The sequence below is a fragment of the Acomys minous genome (assembly GCF_964271855.1).
Source record: "Acomys minous genome assembly, chromosome: 5".
Lineage (NCBI taxonomy): Eukaryota > Metazoa > Chordata > Mammalia > Rodentia > Muridae > Acomys > Acomys minous.
Window position 1 is genome coordinate 38,734,634 of NC_140494.1, and position 21,313 is coordinate 38,755,946.

Consider the following 21,313-nt stretch of genomic DNA (forward strand, 5'->3'; position numbering starts at 1 on the left):
CCCCAGGCCAAGTAGCAGCTGGCAAAAACAAAATATTGTTGGTGTTTTTTTTTCTTATTGGGTTTTGGTTTTGTCATAGCTAGGGCTTCGCTCGCTGCAGTGAAACACCATGACCAAAATCAAGTTGGGAAGGAAAGGGTTTTTTTCAGGTTATACTTCCAGGTCATAGTTCACCATTGGAGGAAGTCAGGACAGGAACTAAAACAGGGCAGAAACTTGGAGGCCTAAGCTGCTGTAGAGGCCATGGAGGAGTGCTGATCACTGGCCTGCTCCTTTGTGTCTTGCTCGGTCTGCTTTCTTATAGAATGCGGTACACCAGTCAAGGGATGGCACCACCTACAGTGGGCTGAGCCCTCCCCATCAATTACTAAATAAGAAAATTCCCTACAGCTGAATCTTACGGAGGAATTTTCTCAACTGAGTTTCCCTCCTTTCAGATAACTCTACCTTGTGTTAAGTTGATATAACACTAGTCAGAACACTTTTGATTTTTCCTTTTTGCTTGCTTGTTTTTAGAGAAAAGAGAGGGGATTATGAAGTTGGGTGGGTGGAGGGGTGGAAAGTATATGAGAAGAATTGGCAGAGGAAAGAATGTGATCAAAATATGTGAAAAAATTAATAAAAAAATAAATGAAGAAAAAGCTGCTATGTACTGGCACCCATTACACACACTGTTGCTGCCTTTAACATGAAGTATCTGACCACAGGGACAGCATATGGGTAAGGAAGTCAACTAGAAGGCAACTTTGTGTCTGCAGTATCAATATTCCTTACAGAAAGAGTGCTAAAAAATCAATAAATTCCTTCATGGGCCAGAAAGCTGGCTTGGTGGTTAAAGGCACTTGCCAGCAAGCATGATGATGACCTGAGTTCCATCCCTTTTTATCCATATAGCAGAAGGGGAGAACCAATTTATTCTAATTATGCCCTGACCTCCACTGGTATGCTATGGCATGCTCTTGCATAAGCATGCATACATATGCACACACAAATTAATTAATTAATAATATTATTAAATTTATAACTTACAAATTTAATAATAATATTAATTAATTAACTAACATAGGGAGTATGTATTCCTTCATGGGACACTGAAATTAATAAGATGAAAACAGCCTTTTCATAGTGGAAATGAGTGTAGTGTTAAAACACGGATTTTGTTCACAAGTTTCATTAAGAAGACTAATTATATTCTCCCCCCCCAATGCAATTATTTTGTTGAATGTGGAAAAGTTTTCAGATATTGAGTTTACAAACATGGACATATAAAACCATAGTTTAACAATTAAACCATTTTATTGGAAAATTTTAAGTGTTTACAAATACAAGATTTATTTGTCCACATTACAAAATAAGTTAATAAGGTAAGCACAGCTGACAGTCAGTCAATGTCAATGAGTTTTATTTGTATGCCTTTCTGTTATCAATTTATTGACAATCTAGTGTGGTGTAAGTACTTAATGACAATTTATAATTTATATATAACATTAATAAGTTAACACAACCCTAGTAAGCTGATTTATACCTAAAGCTACGTGCCTATTTATAAGATTTGTTACAATATACATGCTTATTTATATGCAAGGCAGAAAGGTTATAATAATTGAAGCAGTAAGTGGTTATAAATTTTTGCAACCGAGAAATGAGTGCTCTCTAATGGCCAGCGACTTCTCACTAAATGACTCATGATGCAGTTCATGATCTGAGTGAAATATGAAGCACTGAAAACGAATGTTCTGGTTGGGGAGGGATAACAAGCTGTGTAACAGCATTGGAGATTACTAGTGATTTGCTAGCATGCTTCTCCCCAAGGGTTCCTGCCACAGCACATTGCTAGTGTACTAACTGTGTTGTTAAAATGGAGCAAGTCAAACACCCAAATGCTATATTCATCCAAGTTCCTCATCCCATTTGTGCTTTGTGCCAAGGGGAAAACCTAAAGTTAACACTCTAAAACTCATAGAACCAATGTTCATGCTAATTTCTATTGCTTATGCTAAAAGACACTATGATATTAAATCTGCATATTACTTGGCACGCCTCAGATTATTGGAAGCTTTTGATGGTCTATGGCTGCCATGGGATAGTTGGTATCCATATTTCTTTTCAATTAAATAACACTGATGAATAAACACAAGATTTTCTGTTCTCTTTGAATTTGATATTTTGGATTTTGGTAATATATCTAACATTTAAATGTTCAGCCCAGATGAATCCTACCTTGGCATGTCCTTCTTATATGTCCAGTGTTATAATTTCAAGTAGGGTTGGTTTGATGTACATCATATTTAGTTTGTACACTAGCAAGCATTGGATGGCCGTGTCTGTGGTATTTGGGGAGTCATTCATGTCAGAAAGGTGCCTTCGGATGACATTCTCTACCAAGATTATCCTCCACTACTGAGGAATTATAATGACATCATCCCTGAGAATCTAGAACTCTCTCTTTTTTGTGACATCTCAAGTATCCCTAGGATAAGGTTGACCACTCTCCTGAACCCCACCACCACCTACTGCACACAGACTTGGCCCCAAAACAGTCTTTGGTTCTCTAGCATTTCTTAATTCATATTTAACCAAACATAGCAACTACTCGTCACATTTGCTATGCTAGAGAAATGAAAATGTAGTTTGAATCAGCCAAACTTCATTTAGAAATGTCCCATTCTGAATGTTTCCTGTGTCTGGCTGCCCATCTCTTTCCTTACATTCAGGGAATTTCTGTAGGATCTTGAGATTCCTCTCTGGTTAGTCTGAAACTTTCCTTTATGATATATTCAATGTTGTGTTGTATAGCCTGTTTTCTCTCCTTAGGCTGCCTCACTTCCCTTTCTCAACACAGCTGACAGCTGCCTCACAGATTTTGTATCTCTTTCTCAAACAGTTTATGTTGAATGTATACTATACATTTCTTAGAGTCTCTTCTGGTATTGATGCATGGTGCTAACTCTCTGAAGTCATATTTACTCTGTGCAGGGAGCAAAACGATTCTCTGGTGAGGCCAATTCCTGAGGTGGACTCTGCTGTCCTCTGTGTCCTGATTTCTAGGGTTGCCTTTCTTCTTTGCTGCAGAAGCAGGTGCTTTTGTCATATACCTCCCAAAACAAATGTTCTCTGCATCTCTCTTGCTTATGTAACCCTGCTTTTTGACAGTGTGGTATGTTCTCTTCTGTCTTCCTTTGCCCTGTTTGTACATTCTTAAAGCATACATGTAGAAGTTATGTTGGTGCTTTCTATATACTCTGCGTGTTATTTTTAACTAAAATAACATTCGTGTATTTCTGAGTGTTTTCAATTTTGAGGGTGTTTGATTTGTGCTTTCATTCACACCTTTTTAAATGTTATTGTCAATTTTTATTTTACTTATATTTTGTAAACTACATGGTATTATTGTCTAAGATTACTTTTCAGTCTACATTTATGTGATAGTTTTAATTATCTACTTGACATAGCCTAGAATCACCCAAGAAGATAGTCTCATAAGGGGTTGTCTAGATCTGGTTGTCCCATGGGCATGTCTATGGGGTCGTCTCAATTAAGTTAATTAGTGTGGAAGACTCAGGCCACTATGGGCAGCACCATTCTTTAGGCAGAGTGCCCTGAGCTATCTGAGAGTGGTGAAATTGAGCTGAGCATAGCAAGCAAGTGAAAAAGCCTGTATACATGCATTTTGTTCCATTCTTGACTGTGGTTGTGCTGAGAATGGCTGTTGAAGTTCCTGCCTTGACTTCTACACAGTGGAGTAAACTGGAGTTGTAACATGAAATAATCTCTATTCTTCCATAAAGTTATCTTTTGTCAAGGCATTTCATCACTGTAACAGAAATGAAACTAGAATAGCTTAGCAGTGGAATTATTTTTCTGTTAATTTTTATTTCATTCTAATTTAACTTTCATTTTATTATTAGTTTAGTCTTTGACACTCAGACTTGTACATATTTTTTATCACACTGATAACTATTCTCTCGCTTATCCTCATCCCAATGCTGACAACACATCCACTCTTTTTATCAAGTCCCAATTCCACCTAAAGTCTTATTTTTTTTATATTATTGCTTTGTGACCCATTGGGTTCAACTAGGACCAGTTGTATGTGGAGAGACTTGAAGCTATCTATGGAGATGAGGTAACTCATCAGGGGTTATATTGTAGAACACAATGACTTCTCCTACAGTAGTCCTGAGCGCCATTACCTCACCTAGGTAGAGGGGAGTACAATAGCCTCTTTTTCAATGATGGAATGTTTACTGGGGTTAGTGTTGTTCAGGCTCCATACAGATGGCCACAGCCACTGAAAGTTCATGAGTGCCATGGGTATATTATGTCACCATGACAGTGTTTCATGGCCTTCTTCCCTATTGGTTGGAGCTTACATTCTTCCCGTCCCCTCTTCCATGATGTTCCATCCAGGTGTTGATATAAGTTTCTTTACAGTTGAACACTAAAGAGGCCCTTGTTCTCAGCATTGTGACTATCTATAAATTAATTACTGTTCCATGTGAAGAGAAACTTCTTTTACCAAGATTGGAGACAGCATTAGTTCATGAATATAAACATAAATATTTAGAGCAGTTTGGTAACATGTCCATTAACAAAACAGGTTGACCCTTACTGCCTATAACCTCTGGAATCCTGGCCTTTGACACAGTAGTGGGCATGAATTCCCTGCTTTGGAGCAGGGATCCAATCAGAATCATTTTGATATCCTCCAATGACTTGTGCTACTATTGCAATATTGCATTAGTAATCACTTCTAACTTGACAGGTTAGTATTATAGCATGCATGGTCCAAAGATGAACAAGATACTGCTACAAAATACTTTTTTGTTGTTCATGTCCATGGGTGATAAATTTACTTCATTTGTTTTATTCTTTGTTATTTTATATTCACATTTGGAAGATTTTTATTTATTGTCTAATTCTAACTTTAAAGTGTTCTTCAACCACTTAATATCATTTCTTGACATTTGACTTTCATTACAGCTACCAACAATACCAGCTGTCCATGTCACTCTGGCTCCTGTTTGTGCATTGCTCTTCCTGGCTGCCTTTTGATGTGCCCTTTGCCAGTCATTTATAATAGATTGAGATTTGTCTAGGTTTGGCTTAATTTGTATGTATGCTTCTCACATTTGATAAGTGTCTTGAGTCTGGGAGTAGATTTTCTTATCAGTCTTTGGAAACTGAGATTTCTTTCTCATCTGTCTTATGAAATTTCTAGTATGTTTAAGGCCGGCCTCCGGCAATGCCATTGTCTTGCAGTTCCTAATACTGTGCTATTTCAAGAAAAGCTCACCATGTCATATGGTAGACAACTATAGTGATGTACCTCAGTGTATTCTGGCTTTGGTTTGAAATGATCTAATTTGAGTTGAGACTTTGAAACCTCTCTGAACTCCTTTATCCTTAGTAGCCTCGTCTTAGCTTTCTAACTTAAAGCTCATGGTCTACTCAGACTTTGGAGGCCTTCAGGCTCTCAGTTCTTATTTCTGTACCTCCACAGGGGAAGGCCTCCAAATCACAACTTAATATCGAGCTTAATATCAAGGGCTCGTAAGTCTGCCCTGTGAAGTTACCAGATTCTTAGAGGAGGCATGCAGCCAAGCAGAGCTCACCTCTCGTAACTTAGCTCAACGGGGAGAATGTATCATTTTCTCCTAATTATTCCTTTCACAGCAAAACCTGCAAGAGTAATCTGCAGGTAAACAGTCTTAACACTAATAAATCTTTTGATAAATACCCTTAAACCATCCTTTACAGAGATTTAATAAATGTTCTTTCTTACCAAACTGCATAGTAGAATGAATTTATACCACTAAAGGGATTGTCCATTGTATCAGCATGAGCAATAAATAAAGATGAACAAAACGGCAGGAGTGGTTGTGTTTACAATAAAATTCTCCTGTAAATAACAGAGAAAATGTACTGTCAGAGAATCCTTTTTAACTTAACAAGACAAGATGGACCAATGGCTTCTCCTTGATGGGTTCTAAGCATTGTGTTGAAATCACTATAAATTCACTGCTATGGAATCTATCAGAGAATAATGCTACAGAGAGCTTGAAGCTCCACTCACACAGTTTGGCTTTGAGAAGAGATAAGCCTGTTCTCTGTGTCTTTCATCACTTTTCTTCCAGAAGTCACGAATAGTATTTATGAGCTTTAAAATACTCTCTGCCTGTTCTTCTTCCTTTCCTTGCTGCTGTTCCCAGTGAGTTTTTAATAATGGTGGGCTGTTTGGAAGCTGTGAAGTTAGTAACATCTATGTGGTCCCCAGTCTAAACCAGAATGGATGACTTTTCTCTACTTGGTCAGTGCCAAGTAGACTTTTTTAATAGGTTCATCTCCTGTTGGTGAGAAGATGATACTGGTGAGTCCAAGACCTAGAAAGGTCTTAACTGGGCAACACAGCTAAGTACTTGCAACAACTCACATGACTTGGCACACGAATTTCCCTGTTAAACATTCTTTCTTCTATTTCATAATTTCACAATCTTTCCCCGTAGCCTAGCAATATGTAAATCAGAAGGAATTTATTACATTTACAGTGTTAAAATATAGATAGAAAAGGGAATCTTTTTCATAATTCTTAGTATCTGTGTGGGATAGAAGCATTTGAAGCTTAGTAAAAACTTGTGGTCCCTGAATACTAAAGAATTCTCAGACTGTACTCACTCTGCAACTCAGTGGAGAAGCCAGAGGAGTCACTTACAATGACTTCACACTCATCTTCTGCCAAGATCTCCTATCGTTGTTGAAACCTCAGGCTGTGTAGGCTCTGCTGCTTTAAATATGTCTGCAGGGCTTCAGGAACATTCTCACAACTGCTCTCTCCAAGCACACATCCCACAGGGCAATGGAGCACAAAGTGTTGATGGAGCCATTCATCAAAGCACCATTCCTTCAAACTTTTAAATTGCAACATTTAATATTCCTCTGACAGTCATGATTTTTGCTTCAATTTCAATGTGCCTATTATATTAAAATAAAAACTTCCCACAAATTCTAAAAAAAAAAAAAAACCTTAATGTCTTGAGTGATAATTTTTCCCTAAACCAGGCTGTCAGGTAAAATCTGTGACAAATAACTATCTTGTACATAGTACATTTTTTTCTTCCTTAATCATCCCATCTTTACATAATTCTTTGATGACCCAGGTACTCGTATAGTTATATCAGAAAATATTTTTGAACTAGTTGAAAAATAAGATGGTACAAAACCCAGCAATAGTGTTGTTATTCAGACCCATTGGAAACATGTCCAATGTGGCAACTTGCAAAGCTGCCACAGAATAAAGAGAAGCGAAAAGAATATAAAGTGTTTCTGAGAAACTAAAGACACCCAGTTAAGACTCAGCTGATTTTTATTTGAATGAGAACATTTCTAACTTGCTCAATGTGATTATACACTATTTCTATAAAATACTATTTCTATAAAAATTTCATTAAAATTTTAGTCAGAAATTTAACAAATAGCTAAAATACTCATGAGTAGCCATGAGGAATATTCCATTAAAGCTTTCATGTTTCCTCACTTTTTCCCAGTCGGTCATTCCTGGTCCATTTCATTCTTTTGCATAGCATGGCTTATTATTTTGATGACAGAACTTGCCCTCAAACTGCTTAAATGTGTACATTAAAACAAAATGTTTTCATATATGCATGGATAAAATGTAAATACATATTGTGTAAAACTCAGAACATATATTATGTCTCGACCTAACCTGCCTTCCATATTCTAATTCATCTGGCCCAATGATACTTTTTAGCTCCTTATTCTTTCTAATATATGTCTATTTTAATAATATTTGTTGCCTTTTCATCTCTGTTAGTTTCATTCCGTTCTTCATAATGCAATGATTTCTTGCTTGCTTTATAAATATTGACTAAGTATTTTGAAACTTTTTCTCTATTTCAGTCTCTATGATGTATTTTCACATCCTGATTTAATTTGTTCTTTTCCATATGGGCTAGATCTGTTGTTATGAATTTTCACAGTCTGGTTGAAGTTTTATCCAGCCTTTTCTACTCTAATCTTAGTATTTCCTCAACCTTGAAACTCTCCCTTCTAGAAAACTAGCCTTTAATAACATTATCATACTTAAATTATTCATTCAGTGTTATGATATATACAAAATAGTGTATATCCAGAGTCTTTGACCCTCTACAACTATAAAAAGAATGCTTATGGTAGAAGCAAAATGATTTTATTTGTTATTTATATGAGGAAAAAAACTTTAATCTTGTGTCTTGTGTCAAAGTTTAGCTGTGCTCAGTTGATTTCTACTGGGTGACAAACTACTTTAAAAACTGTTGATGGGGCTCTTGTTTTTGTGGGTGGAACAGGCTTGGTTGTCTTGTATTTTGTTGATCTTTTCTGGACTGATTGACACATCTATGCTCAGATGGAGAGGGGAGTAGCATTGGCTGGTCCATGAGATGTGTTTTATGTAATTTTTAGTGGTTTGATCATCAGGAAGAGCAGTAAGGTGATGTTGTTTGCATCCAATGTGCAGACGTGACTGGCTATCTGGAAGTGGAAGTCTGTGTATAATCAGGAAGCTCTTACAACTTGGATCTAAAATGGACTTGCCTCCCTTGCCTTTTCATTAGCTTGGGTCACAGAGCAGGCAAACTTTATGAAGTGGAGAAGTGGACTCTAAACTCTGAGAGAGGCCATGAAAATGTGCATTACAAAGCACAGGAAATAGAGACAAGTGAAGAACTACAGTTTTCAATCCATCAGGGATCCTTGACTCTGCTGGAGAAAGTGTGGGGGAGGGGAATTGGGTGAAAGAGGGTGGGAGGGAGGAACGGGTAGATACAACTGAGGGATAACAATTTAGATGTAATCTGAATGCATTACTTAAATAAAAAATTTAAAAACCAACAACATCAAGCACCAAAAGAAACAGGAAAGAAATACTCTATATTAACGTCTATGGGTGCTCATAAAAATGGTGTGAAGAAGCATATACAAATTATAGGTTGTTTTGATGCCTGTAGTGGGGGGGTCTTTCTTTGTTACTGTTTATGTTCTCAATTTTGCACTTGTTTGGAGGTTCTAACAGCGGAGTGCAGCCACTCATATACCCTTGACAGAAGACTAGTTCTCCTCTATTCGGGGAAGGTCGCCTTCTTTGGATTACATGCAGCTTTGGGAGGGATGCACATGGAGCGGTGAGGGAGGAAGGGAACACCACCTAGCCAGCCAGGTCAGCTGAATCAACCCTGGCGATCAATGGGGTGATAGATGTCATCAGCCAGATCACCCTCACAACCTGTGCTCTCAATTTTGCACCCCAGGTACCAACACCAGCTATTTGCTAGTGGAGTATTTGGAAGGATAGACACCCAAGAGAAGACAAAATTTCAGCTATGATATCTGTATGAAACAGCTCAAAATAAGCCATCATTATTTTAGCTACACAAGTGTTTAAATTAGAAAAGCCTCATAGTGACAACTGCATGGGATATTGGGAGAGCAAGAAACTCAAGTATTCAATCATTAACATTAGCCTCGTTGTTTGAAAAGTTGCCTGGCATTGATGTAGATGGCTTTCTGTAATGCAATTTTATTGCAGGAATAATTTTATAACACCAGTGCATGCAAAGGCTCCTAAAAGTTCCTTAGTGTCTTGAGTAAAATTTATTTTAAAAGTGTGAAAATTAATCAGTAGTTTTTCTTCATTTTTGCCACATGCTTGGGACTTTGTGTCCAGCTCTCCCATCCATGCTGGAACTGGTCTGGCTTGGGCTTGCATAGGTCTTCTGTGTGCTCTCACAGGTACTTTGCATGTGTGTAGACACTATCTTGTGTCAACTCTAAGTCTTTCACTCTTCCACTCCTCTTTCACAGGGATCCCTGAGACTTGGAAAGAGTGGGTGTGGTTATATAAGAATCCATAGCCACTTGGGCCCTGATTATGGATCAGGACTTAAGTCCAATCAGAAAGTGGTGTGTTACTCCCCTGATGTTTATGTCACTCTAGCACTAATGCCTTGCCAGATCAGCATTGTAGTTTTCATAGCTCACAGCTGGGTGTGAGTGATGATTACTTTGCTTCTTTAGTAGTGTACGTAGCATCCTACAAAACTATGAAGGCTAGCCAATAGAGATAAAGCTCCCAGATCAATACAGGCTCGATTTATCTATGTTCTATGACTCAAGTATATGGTGTCTTCAGCAATAAGAAAGAGCCTCACCATCAAGTTTTGGAGGGTAACCAAGAGCACCGGTAGTGGTGTGTGATATTTGTAGGTCTATGAGATCTCACCAACTAAAAAATTGCAAAAGTGACCTAATCCTGGCACTGGGCTTTTTGTTTGTCATCCTGTATTGTTTAGTGGGGGATCGCTACATTGTAGATGAACTCCATTCTGTCTCATCTTAGCTCCCCTTCCATTAGTCTGTGTCCATGTGACTTATTTTTAAAATAGTTAATGCTAATTATCTCTCCTATATTCCCTCTCTACCTTTCCCTTCTCTCTCCTTCTCACTCCAATTTAACACATCCTTTTCCATTATTCCTTTTTAATCCTTTATATCAGTATGTTCTAACTTCCCTCTCTTGAATCCTCCCCTCCCCGCTGAGGCTACTAACTAATTTCCTGAGCTCTTCGGGTACTCTAAATGAAATATATATCCAAAGATTCAAAGCGAATATCTACATATGAAAGAGAAAACATGGCATTGTATTTCTGGCCTTGGTATACTTCACTCAAAATGATTTTTTTTCAGCTCAATACATTTACTTGCAAATTTCATAATTTCATTTTTCTTAATAACCAAACCATATTCTACTATGTAAATATACCACATTTTTATTAACTAGACAAGTAGGCTGTTTCTACTTACTGGTGACTGTGAATAAAATGGTGATGCTCATGGATGAACAGATAGGATGTGGAGTCGTTTGGGTATCTGTTCAGCGTGGTACAGGGTGGGTGGTAAGGATCACGGTTCATTTCCCTACATACAGCTATACAGTTAGGCCAGCACCATCTGTTAAAGATGCTGTCTTTTCTCCAATGTCTTTTGTTGGTTTCTTTGTTAAAAATCAGGTGGCAGTAGGACTACAAACTTATACATGTGCCCTCAATTTCCTCACATTGATCAATGAGACTGATTTTATGCTGATCCGATGCTGTTGTGTGACTATAACTCAGCACTGTCAAATGTGATTCAGGTTGGTGAAATCCATAGCTATTTGTTGTTGCTATATTGTTGTATGGTATAATTAGTTATACTGTGCCTTTTATATTCCCATAGGAAACTAAAGATGTCTGTGGGTAATTGTATTGGAATTTTAATGGGGATTGCACTGAATCTGTAGATTGCTTTGGTAAAGTAGTCATTTTCCATGTATTAATCCTGCCAATCCATGAGCATGGGTGCTCTTTCCATCCTGGTATCTTCTTCAGTTTCTGTTTCCAGTGTCTGAAAGGTTTTCTTCTACATGTCTTTGATTTCCTTGGTTAGATTCATTCCAATATTTGAGTCAATTGCAAATGACATTACTTTTGCCTTCTAAATCTAAGCCTGGTGTTCTTACCTCAGAAGTGGACATGGGGCACTAGAACATTGTTTGATCCTCTTATATCCACCCTAATTAATTGCTCTTCTGCGTTTTACTGTGCTTGTCTTTAAATAGCTTAGAAAAGGAGCCTTGTATACTGGGGCCTCCAGGGCCCAGGGTTTTATTCTGGAAACACTCACAGCACAGGCAAGCAGTCTCTCTGCTGAGCTGCCCATCTGTCTGAAACAAGTCTCACCATCCCCGTCTCTCTGTCTGTCCATCTCCTCGTCTCTCTGCCAGCTCTGACTTTTGATGCTGCTCCCACGCCAGCAGTTCTCGTACTGTGGCTCTGGAAATGATATGCTCCTGGGTTGGCCGTAAGGAAATCAATCTTTCAACCTGAATGAGCAGGAACCTGTGAAAGAAATAATGCCCTGGAACTGACTCAAAAAGAGACTGAGTGCTTAATTTAATAAAGGGAGCCTAGCCATCAGTTGGCAGGAATACTGAAAGCTCATATTCTCTACAGAATGCTGGGTGGGAAGGGGTGGAGCCGGATCAGAACCTGCCAGGGACACCTGGCTTTTCTTCAGCTCATAGGACCTTCAAAGCCAAAGCACCGCTTGTTGAATCTGGAGAAGGTAAAAACAGGTGAAACAGAGGAAAAGAAATACTTCGTTTAGTGAGAAGCAAGGAGAGTCAAAGAAGTTTTTTCCCTCTCGTATAAAGATTTTTATTCACACTTCCTTTTGACTATTAGCTTTAATAATGTTATTAGCCTAATTCTCAATTGCTTAGTATCAGAAGCATATGAAATACACACAGAAAGTTAACAAGTACAGGGTATGAGTCAGAGTTTGAATATACTTAAAATTTATTGGAATAAAACAAAAAATTTAACAGCGTGAGAAATTTTATGTTTATAACATTTTACACAAAATTGAAGACATGTGGTAAACCCTGGTGTAACAGCATGGTCTGGTGTTTGGTATTTGACTGTTAATTATTTTGCTTCCAGAAGTCTTCTTCCTGTCTTTTAAGAGCAGACTTGTCACTTACCCAGAATGATACTATGTAAACTTGCTTGCAAATTATCATTGATTGGCTGAATATATACCTATACCTGGCCTGGGCAGGGCAGAAGTAGGGGAGGCAGGGAGAGAGAGAGAGAGAGAGAGAGAGAGAGAGAGAGACAGACAGACAGACAGACAGACAGACAGATAGCAGACAGGGAAGAATAGAGGGAGGGAGGGAGGGAGGGAGAGAGGGAGGGAGGGAGGGAGGGAGGGAGGGAGGGAAGAGGAGAAGAAAAGGCAGAGCCACCTTGGATTAGCATGAACAAACACCAAGTAGCTGGGAGGAGCTTGCTCTGAGGATCCATGATGGAGGAAAGCAGCTCAGATGAGAAACATGTGTATTTATGGGCTATTGGATGGGAAGTGTGCCAGTTATGAATCATTAGAGCAATTGACATGTGATGTGGAGCTGGGAGGAAAAAGAAGATAGCTTGGGGGTTAGTTTCTGCCCAGCCTCAGGTTTAAGGCATATTAAAAATCTATCAGGTGTTCGTGTCTTTTGGTGATATGGTAGCGGGTTAAAAAATAACTGCCACAAAAATTAAATGTGATTACTAGTAAAACATTAATAACCAAATAACTTCTGCAATAACTAATGTGATTAGTAGTAACATTAGTAACCAGATATTCTACACTGCTCTGGTGCACACACACATACATACCATGCACACACATGCATACATACACACAATGCACACACACACACACACACACACACACACACACACACACACACATCTAATCACATCTCCATCTCATGCGGCAATCCTCAGTTTTGCATTTTGCTACATGTTTAGCTCACAGACAGGATGTCAGAACTTTTAATAGACTCTCCAGGTTCTCCTTTTTTCTGGTGTTACTATCACTGTATGTAGTAAAAGTGCTGTATGGTAAGTTCTAATATGGGCAGAGAAGTGAATATGTATTCATAGTTCCATCCAAAAACAACCTTCATGTAGAATGTCACAGACTTCAGATATTTTCCTGTGACCTTGTAACATTTTAACATTATAATATGTAATGAAGTTAATGAAGAGGAAAATATTCCCCCAAAGCAATGTTTCTCTTTTTAAGTTTCTAGTAGAGATTTTAAAAAACTAATAGTTTTCTTTTTCTGTACATGATCCTATGCATATGTAAATAGTAGTGATGTCAAATAATTTTTATTTGAGGGAAATCAAGGCTCTGAAGTGACAAGACAGAAATAATATATTTAACAGTTCCATGATGGAAAGTCTCAAGAGTGGCTGGCCAATGGACCGTTCCGAACACACAAAACTGTGCTAACCCTTGTAAATTTCTTTATCTCCCACCCCTGAGTATTATTTCTTGATGTCAAGGAGTGCCTCCTACATTAGAGAAAATTCAGTGTTTTATGGTGCTTGTGCTGGCTGGGAACAATAGGACTAAACCAAAAGTACAAGAAGTAAGGAAGGAAGAGCTCATCTATACGAGTAGGACATAGATCAGAGCGCATCTGCAGCCAGGGGAAAAAAAAATCCATTCTCAAAGCATATCAGTTAACAGCAATAGTACCATAAAAGCCAAAAGAGCAGAGGGGCCAATAGGGCCCCAACAACATGTGCTGAAATGATGAGACTACCAAAACACACCATCCATGTGCTGGCGAGTTTATATCAACTTGACACAAGCTAGCATCATCAGAGAGGAGGAAGCCTCAGCTGAGAAAATGCCTCTATGACATCAGTCTGTAGGCAATCCGGTAGGGAATTTTCTTCATTGTGATTGAAGGGGAAAGGCCTAGCCCACTGTGGGTAGCTATGGCCTCTACATCAGCTTCTGCCTCCAGGTTCCTGCTCTGTTTGAGTTCTTGCCCTAACTTCCTTCAGTGATGAATTGTGTTGTGGAAGTGTAAGCCAAATAAACCCTTATGTCCCTGACTTGCTTTGGTCATGGTGTTTCATCACAGCAATAGAAACCCTGACTAAGGCAACTGGCTTATAAATAAAAATGCAAATAAATATCCAAGAACACACAGTAATGTCAATAAATTATTAAATAAGCACAGACCAGGATGTACTCAGGCAGAAAATGGTCAAATAATTTATGCTGTAGCTTTGTCCTCATGGAAGTAGAGCATGGAATGAACATAACTCTTGTGTCTTGGGTATGGGCCTCACATAGTAACTTGCTTACAGAATAGTGCAAAATTGAAAAAAAAAAAGGAAGATGAAGGATCCAGTTCACAGTGATGAAAAGTGACAAGCCCCATCTCAGCCAGCTCCCTAGGAAAAAGAGCATTGCTAAGTCATGTGGTATCCTTTACCCTAGATGAGGCATGCTGACAAAGTCATTTAACCACTACAGTCTTCACCCCAAGAATTTATATCTCCCATCTAACCTTGAGGTAAGTGTCAGTCAAAGCCAAACTGCACAGTGCTTTCCAAATGACTGAATCAGCACTCCACAAAACCATCAAGGTCATAAGAAACACAGGTACTGAGAAGGTACCCAGCCTACTGAAACACCAGGACAGTGATGAATGATCCTGAGACAGAATATTACCTTACATAAAAGCTACAAGAAGACTTAAAGATTAGAGCGATTGCATGCACTAACTTTAGTTGGGAATATTCTATTCATGCATTAGAAGTAAAAATGCACCAAAATCTCAGTCGATATTCCTGTTGCTCTCTGCCTGTGCCACACTCTAAGCTAGTGTGTGTCGTAAGAGGATTTTCAGAATGTGCCTTGCCAGGAGAGACTGTTTTACAAGCAGCATTCAGCCTCTCTCTGAGGAGGGTTGATGATTATTCACCTTGCTAGACAGGTGATGGGCAACATCTGTCTACCTGTGCAGCAGAGATTGATAAATGGTTTGTTTCTGGGAGCAGAAAGCAGCTATAAATTTATCCAGGTAAATTGAGACCTTAGCAATACATGAGTATATTGTGTCAAGGAAACCAGGCCCAATAACTTATGAACACATCAGACCAAGGTGAGGATGCAGCTCTCTCTCCTAGGCGACATAGAGTGGACGGCACTGAGTACCACGGTGGTGATTGCCCCTCTACTGGCCATCCAACTGCCAGTTTATACATCAAGGACTGACAGTCAGGGAGCTCTCAGCTGATCCAGAGGCTTCATCTTGGGTTTGTCCCTGTTGTTAATCCGGCCTGTTGGAATTGCTGCTTATCCACTGTTGTTCTGGGCCCCACTGCACCCTGTTACCTCTGCAGCTGGACTCAACTCCATCGCGTGTATCTCTCACTCTAGAGCCTAACTCTGCGGCCAACATGAATGGCCACAGAAGTTCTCCCGTTTCTTCCACAGGTCACTTAGGTTCCTAACTTTATCACTGCAGAATATTTGCATTTCCATTCTTGTCCCTGCTTCTCAGGTGATCAGAGTGATGACCAGACAAAGAAACTGAGCAGAAAGCTACAAGTTCTGAGTTTCTTATTCCCTATCTAGCATTCCAGTTGGTATTTGGTCTCATTAAATTCTCACAGCCGTTGCTGAGATATATAGCTTTTCTGTTTTACAAGAGGAAGGAGACTCCTAGAGGACAGAAGTTGCTCTGGGTTATCCCTCAGAGAGCCTAACAAGCTAAAGAATAGCTCACTCAGAGCAAGGTGGGAGTGAAGGGCTTGAAGCTAGTGCCTTCCCTACCTGGGCAAGAAGAGCAGCCGACAGTGCTGTTGAATAGATCGTCTTGGGCTGGTGAGATGCCTTAGTGAGCAAAAATGCTTGCCACAAGGCCTAATGAGCTGAGTTCAGTCTCTAGGTGGGAGGAGAAAACCAACACCAGCAAGTTGTTCTCTGACCACACATATGCTGTGACAACGCATAGCTACTGCCTTTCCTGTGTACAATACAGAGCTACGGAGAACAGCTTTTCTGAGATCTGAAGGTTTAGTACTTGTACGCTGTGAGTTGGTGTAATGTGTGCCTGTCTTGGCTTTGCCTTGGTGTTCTTACACTGCCAAGTGTTGTCTCTCTGTCAAAACAGTCTGCCAAAAGATCGTGCATGACCACCCTGAATATTCCAGCTGCATTTACCATATTTGGCCCAACATTTCTACTGTGATATCAAACAAACAAATAAACGAACAAACAAAGTTCATGGGAATGAAGGGTGGGCAGGCTGAGTGGAGACTCTCCCAGGGGCAGTTGTTTCCATGGGAATGAATGTAGACGTGGTCATATATGAGGGTGCATGTTCCAGACCTCAGGAACAGTTACTAAAAACCAACACCCACAGTGTGAACTGGGAGAACCGAGGCATGCTCTAGTGTAGATGGGTATTATTTGTAAGTGAGAAATATGTAGAAAAAAAAAATCAATCCCTGTTAGAAATGCTACAATGGCACATGGTTTACTCAGAGGGAGAACTGTAGTAGTATTTAGTGTGTTTATGTGGAAAGCATGAAGAGAAACTTGTACTAAGAATCAGGAGCACCCCTAGATAATGAGAGAAGGAATTTCACCAGTGGGTTGCCACATTCAATAAGATGAGGGCCTTGACGACAGGTGGTGAAAATGAAATTGACAAGGCTGACTGTTGAAGTCTTTGGAGATACCCTGTACAAGCTGTCTGAAAGACAACTGATGAGAAAGAGAAACTCCTTGATGGATATTCAGGTATATTTCACACAACTCTCTGAAGTTGCTAATGGTCTATGGAAAAAGAAAATCATTTACAAATGACTGGAAAGGATGCAAGCTGGAGAAGAAAAATTTTAGGGGAAGAGTAAAACATAGCTCAGAAAGATAAAATTCATGCTGTGGAGACCTTCAGAAGTGGAAAGATGCCAGCATGATTTTATATTTACTTTACTGATTTTTGTACTTCATACATTTTTTTAATTTATTTTCATTGACAGTAATTATATATTTGCAAGGCCTAATACAGTCTTTTGATAATTGTTTCTATAATGTGAGGTTTTAAAGTTGGGCTAGTTAAGAGATCTACCACTTGATATATTCATCATTTACAAACCCAGGTGCTTTTGATTCACCCATATACATTTATGTATGATTATGATCCCATATCGAAGCCCTGGGAGTGCATATCAAATATTAAAAGCTATATTCAAACTACAGAACTTGGAACTCTTTATTAATTGATAGTTCAGATCAAGAAGGAACATGTACAGTTTTAACTAAGTGACCTGAAAGAGGGTCACAGGGAAGAAGCTGGTCCTGCAAGGCAGCTTGCTTGGTGGCCAGAAACACCATGGATATATCTGAGGATGACGATATAGTGTGTGTGTGTGTGTGTGTGTGTGTGTGTGTGTGTGTGTGTGTGCATGCACACACGCACACATGTGCACTGTATGTAGACAAATAAGCTGAGAAAGTAGAGAAAATCGAAGAAGGAGGAGAAGAAATAAAAGGAAAAAGATGGAGGAGCAGAAGGGGGAGAGGGGAGGAAGGGCAAGAGAGGAGAGTGGGAATTGTGGCACATGCTAAAAACGTTCTAATATACTTCTTCTGGAGAACAGTATATAGTATGGAAATTCTTCAAACAACTGAAAAATACTTCTTTGTAGTGACAATTTTGGTTTCTTTAGAACTTATATGAATTTTATATGAATCCGTTGTTATATGGATATGTTTTTGTTTTAATCCCAGGTGTGGGATATGAGGCTGTTTCAGATTGTCCACAGTAGCTAATTATGATTTGCCTTTGGCTCTGGCAAGGGCATGATTTTGCCAGCTGAACATAGTTTATGTTTGGAATTCTGGGAACTCCTCAGAGGGTATATAAATGTCAGAGCCCCAAAGGAGTCTGCAGCTGTTGTTCCCCCTGCTGCTCCTCTTGTTGTTTGCTGTTTGCTCCTGCTGCTGTTGGTGGTTTCTATTTGCTGGTTTGCTGGTTGTTGGTTGGAGACATCCAGACAATGATGATCAAACTTGTCCCAAGGAACAAGGTAGTTACAATAGAATACTTAGCTGCCAGGAAGAATGGAATCTTGTCATCTGTGGCACAAGTGGATGGAACTATAGGACATTATATGAAAAGAACTAAATCAGACCAGAAAGACAAGTGCTGGGTGTTTACCCTCATATGTGAGAGCTAAAAATGCTGGACGTGACTCTGAAACAGTGAATACTGGAGGTGGTAAGGAATACAGGGAGTGTGGATAAATAAAGGTTGCATTTAATTAATGTACATTTCATGCATGTGTTAAAATGTACATGAACCCAATTATATGCACAATCATTGCCTATCAATAAAAAAATAAAACAAACTCCTGTGTCACAGTTACTATTTTATTGCTGTGATGAAACACCATGATGAAGACAACTTATAAAAGGAAGCCTTTAATTGGGGGCTTGCTTACAGTTTCAGAGGGTGAGTTCATGAACATCATGTTGGAGAACACAGTAGTAAGCAGACAGGTACTGCATTTGGGAGTAGCTGAAAGCTCACGTCTGAATGGCAAATTAGAGGCAGATAGATATTGGTCCTGGAATGAGCTATTGAAATCCCACATCCCACCTCTAGTGACCACCTCATGCAACAGGGCCACACCTACTCCAAGGTGAAACCTTCTAATCTTTCCCCATAAGACTTTCACTGGCTGGGGATCAAGCATTCAATTAGATGCTCCTTTGGGGTGTTCTCATTCAAACCGGCACACCTTCCTACATGTCTCTCTATAGCTATAGCAGGTCTTCCTGAAGAATCCAGAACTACCAACAAACATGTAGGTGAGTTCTTTAAATATGAACTTCCCTTTGTTTTGACTCCACACCATCCTCACTAGGTGGTCTAGGGTTTCTTGGATCCTGACATAATAAAGAGTATTAATTACTACTTGTGAGAACTTCTTTGAATATTCATCAAATTATATGCAGTAGTAACAACTCACTACTCTACAGTCTATAACTTGTAAACTCCAGTGACATCTAATAGCATATCTATTTTTTTTATATAGATTTCAATGTTGTGAAATAATGTATAAAATGTTACTAGTTATTCCCCAGGTAAGACATATTAAATAGTATGGTAGTTTTATTTTTTAATATTTTTAGTTATCACAAAGAGTGGTTCTAATTGTGGCATTTATACATAATATACATGTTACACATACACTGTATAGATATTGTGCTTTTTTTTTTCATATGCCCAGGCTGCTCTCGCCTTACTTATGTATCACTCTCTCCAACTGATCATACCCAAGGGTCTTGCAAGTCAATGCAATTTAAGTTAATTGTTAAGGTGTAAACTTTCACTGTAAGAATTCTTTAGTATGTCCCATGGAATTCTGAAGTTCAAATTGGTGTTTTTAAACTATACATGATTTTAGGAGTTAGCCTTTTCTAGTGTGTCATAAATGTGACATTCTACTTGGTGTTGGGTGACATTTGCTTTTCAGAAGTTGGTGGCATTATAATAAAAGGAATTCCTTGGTCCAAAGAAGACATGAAGCTGTGGGACTCTTGGAGTCCCCAAAGGCAGCCCATAATTTTATGCATCTGCCACCTCACATTTAACATGTTTCTATTGTAGAGTTTTAGTAAAGCCTGGAATTTAGATTATTTTTCTACCCATCTGAGGGATGCAGGTGCATAGGTGTTTGTCCTGAAGAACCTAAAGGTGGGATTCATGTCCAAGGACAGTATGTTATGCTTATTAGAAGTAGAAGTTCAGTATTATGAAGTGTTGAAAACAAACACCCTAGATAAATTTTCCTTTTATATGAGCCAAGACAGGTTAGAAGCCTTCCATGGTTTTCATTTCAAACTGGAGCTTGGGGATTGACTCTGGGAAGCCTTTATGTCTGACATGAATTAAACATTGATGCCTCCTACTCATACATACTGAAAACTACCTGCAAGTCCATGTTTTCAACCGTTGACCCAAAGGTGATGGTATGTGGAAGTGGAGTCCTTAGGACTAGAGAATGTGGATGGTGAGTGCAGTGGGATTGGGAACTCTTTAAAAGAGAGAAACATCAACATTTGACCTATGCATTCTTGGGACACATAAAAGTTCACCTACCCAGATCTAGCCAATGGACAGGACATTCTTCACAGTTGAGTGGAGAGTGGGGACTGACTTTCACATGAATTCTGGTGCCCCATATTTGACCACGTCCCCTGGATGGGGAGACCTGGTGGCACTCAGAAGAAGGATAGCAGGCTACCAAGAAGAGACTTGATACCCTATGAGCATATAAAGGGGGGAAGAGGTCCCCCTCATACACAGTTATAGGGAAGGGGAATAAAGGGAAAATGGGAGTGAGGGAGGAATGGGAGAATACAAGGGATGGGATAACAATTGAGATGTAATATGAATAAATTAATAAAACATATTTTTAAAAAAAATTTCACCAAAACCTGCAACACACACGATCTACTGCCATCTTGACTTTGCAGTGACATCTAACACTATGAAAATTAACACATGTGCAGGCTGCCTATTGTAGGATAGATTAAGCTTTGTCGCAGGTGGAAGCAGTCTTGACGGGCTTTACCCTTGGGGCACACCATGAATACCTTGTGAGAGACTGTTTGGAGCCTTCCTGGGCTTGGAATTCAGGAAGCCTACCTAGGAACCCCACCGTGGCTATTGTTTTCCTAAGTGACCCTCGAAGGGAGAAGGGACCTCCCTTTGCATATGACTGGGAAGAGGTAGAAGGGAAGAGGAAGAAGGCACGGAGAGAGAGAAAAGGACCGGACCAGACACCTAAGGACCCATCCTGCCGAACGGATTCCAGGAGGTTTTAATCTTCTGTCCCTTTAA

At 39.3% G+C, this 21,313-nt stretch overlaps 1 long non-coding RNA gene across 8 annotated transcripts in view; it reads right to left on the reverse strand.

The window, feature by feature from the left end:
* The window catches only part of LOC311598073, a 115,490-nt gene extending 113,103 nt beyond the window's left edge, over positions 1-2,387 (reverse strand). For all 8 annotated transcript variants that reach the window (XR_014779463.1, XR_014779464.1, XR_014779465.1 and 5 more), the window contains exon 1: positions 2,221-2,387. This is a non-coding gene — a long non-coding RNA (uncharacterized lncRNA). The remainder of the gene's footprint in view (positions 1-2,220) is intronic.
* Positions 2,388-21,313: the final 18,926 nt, after the last annotated feature.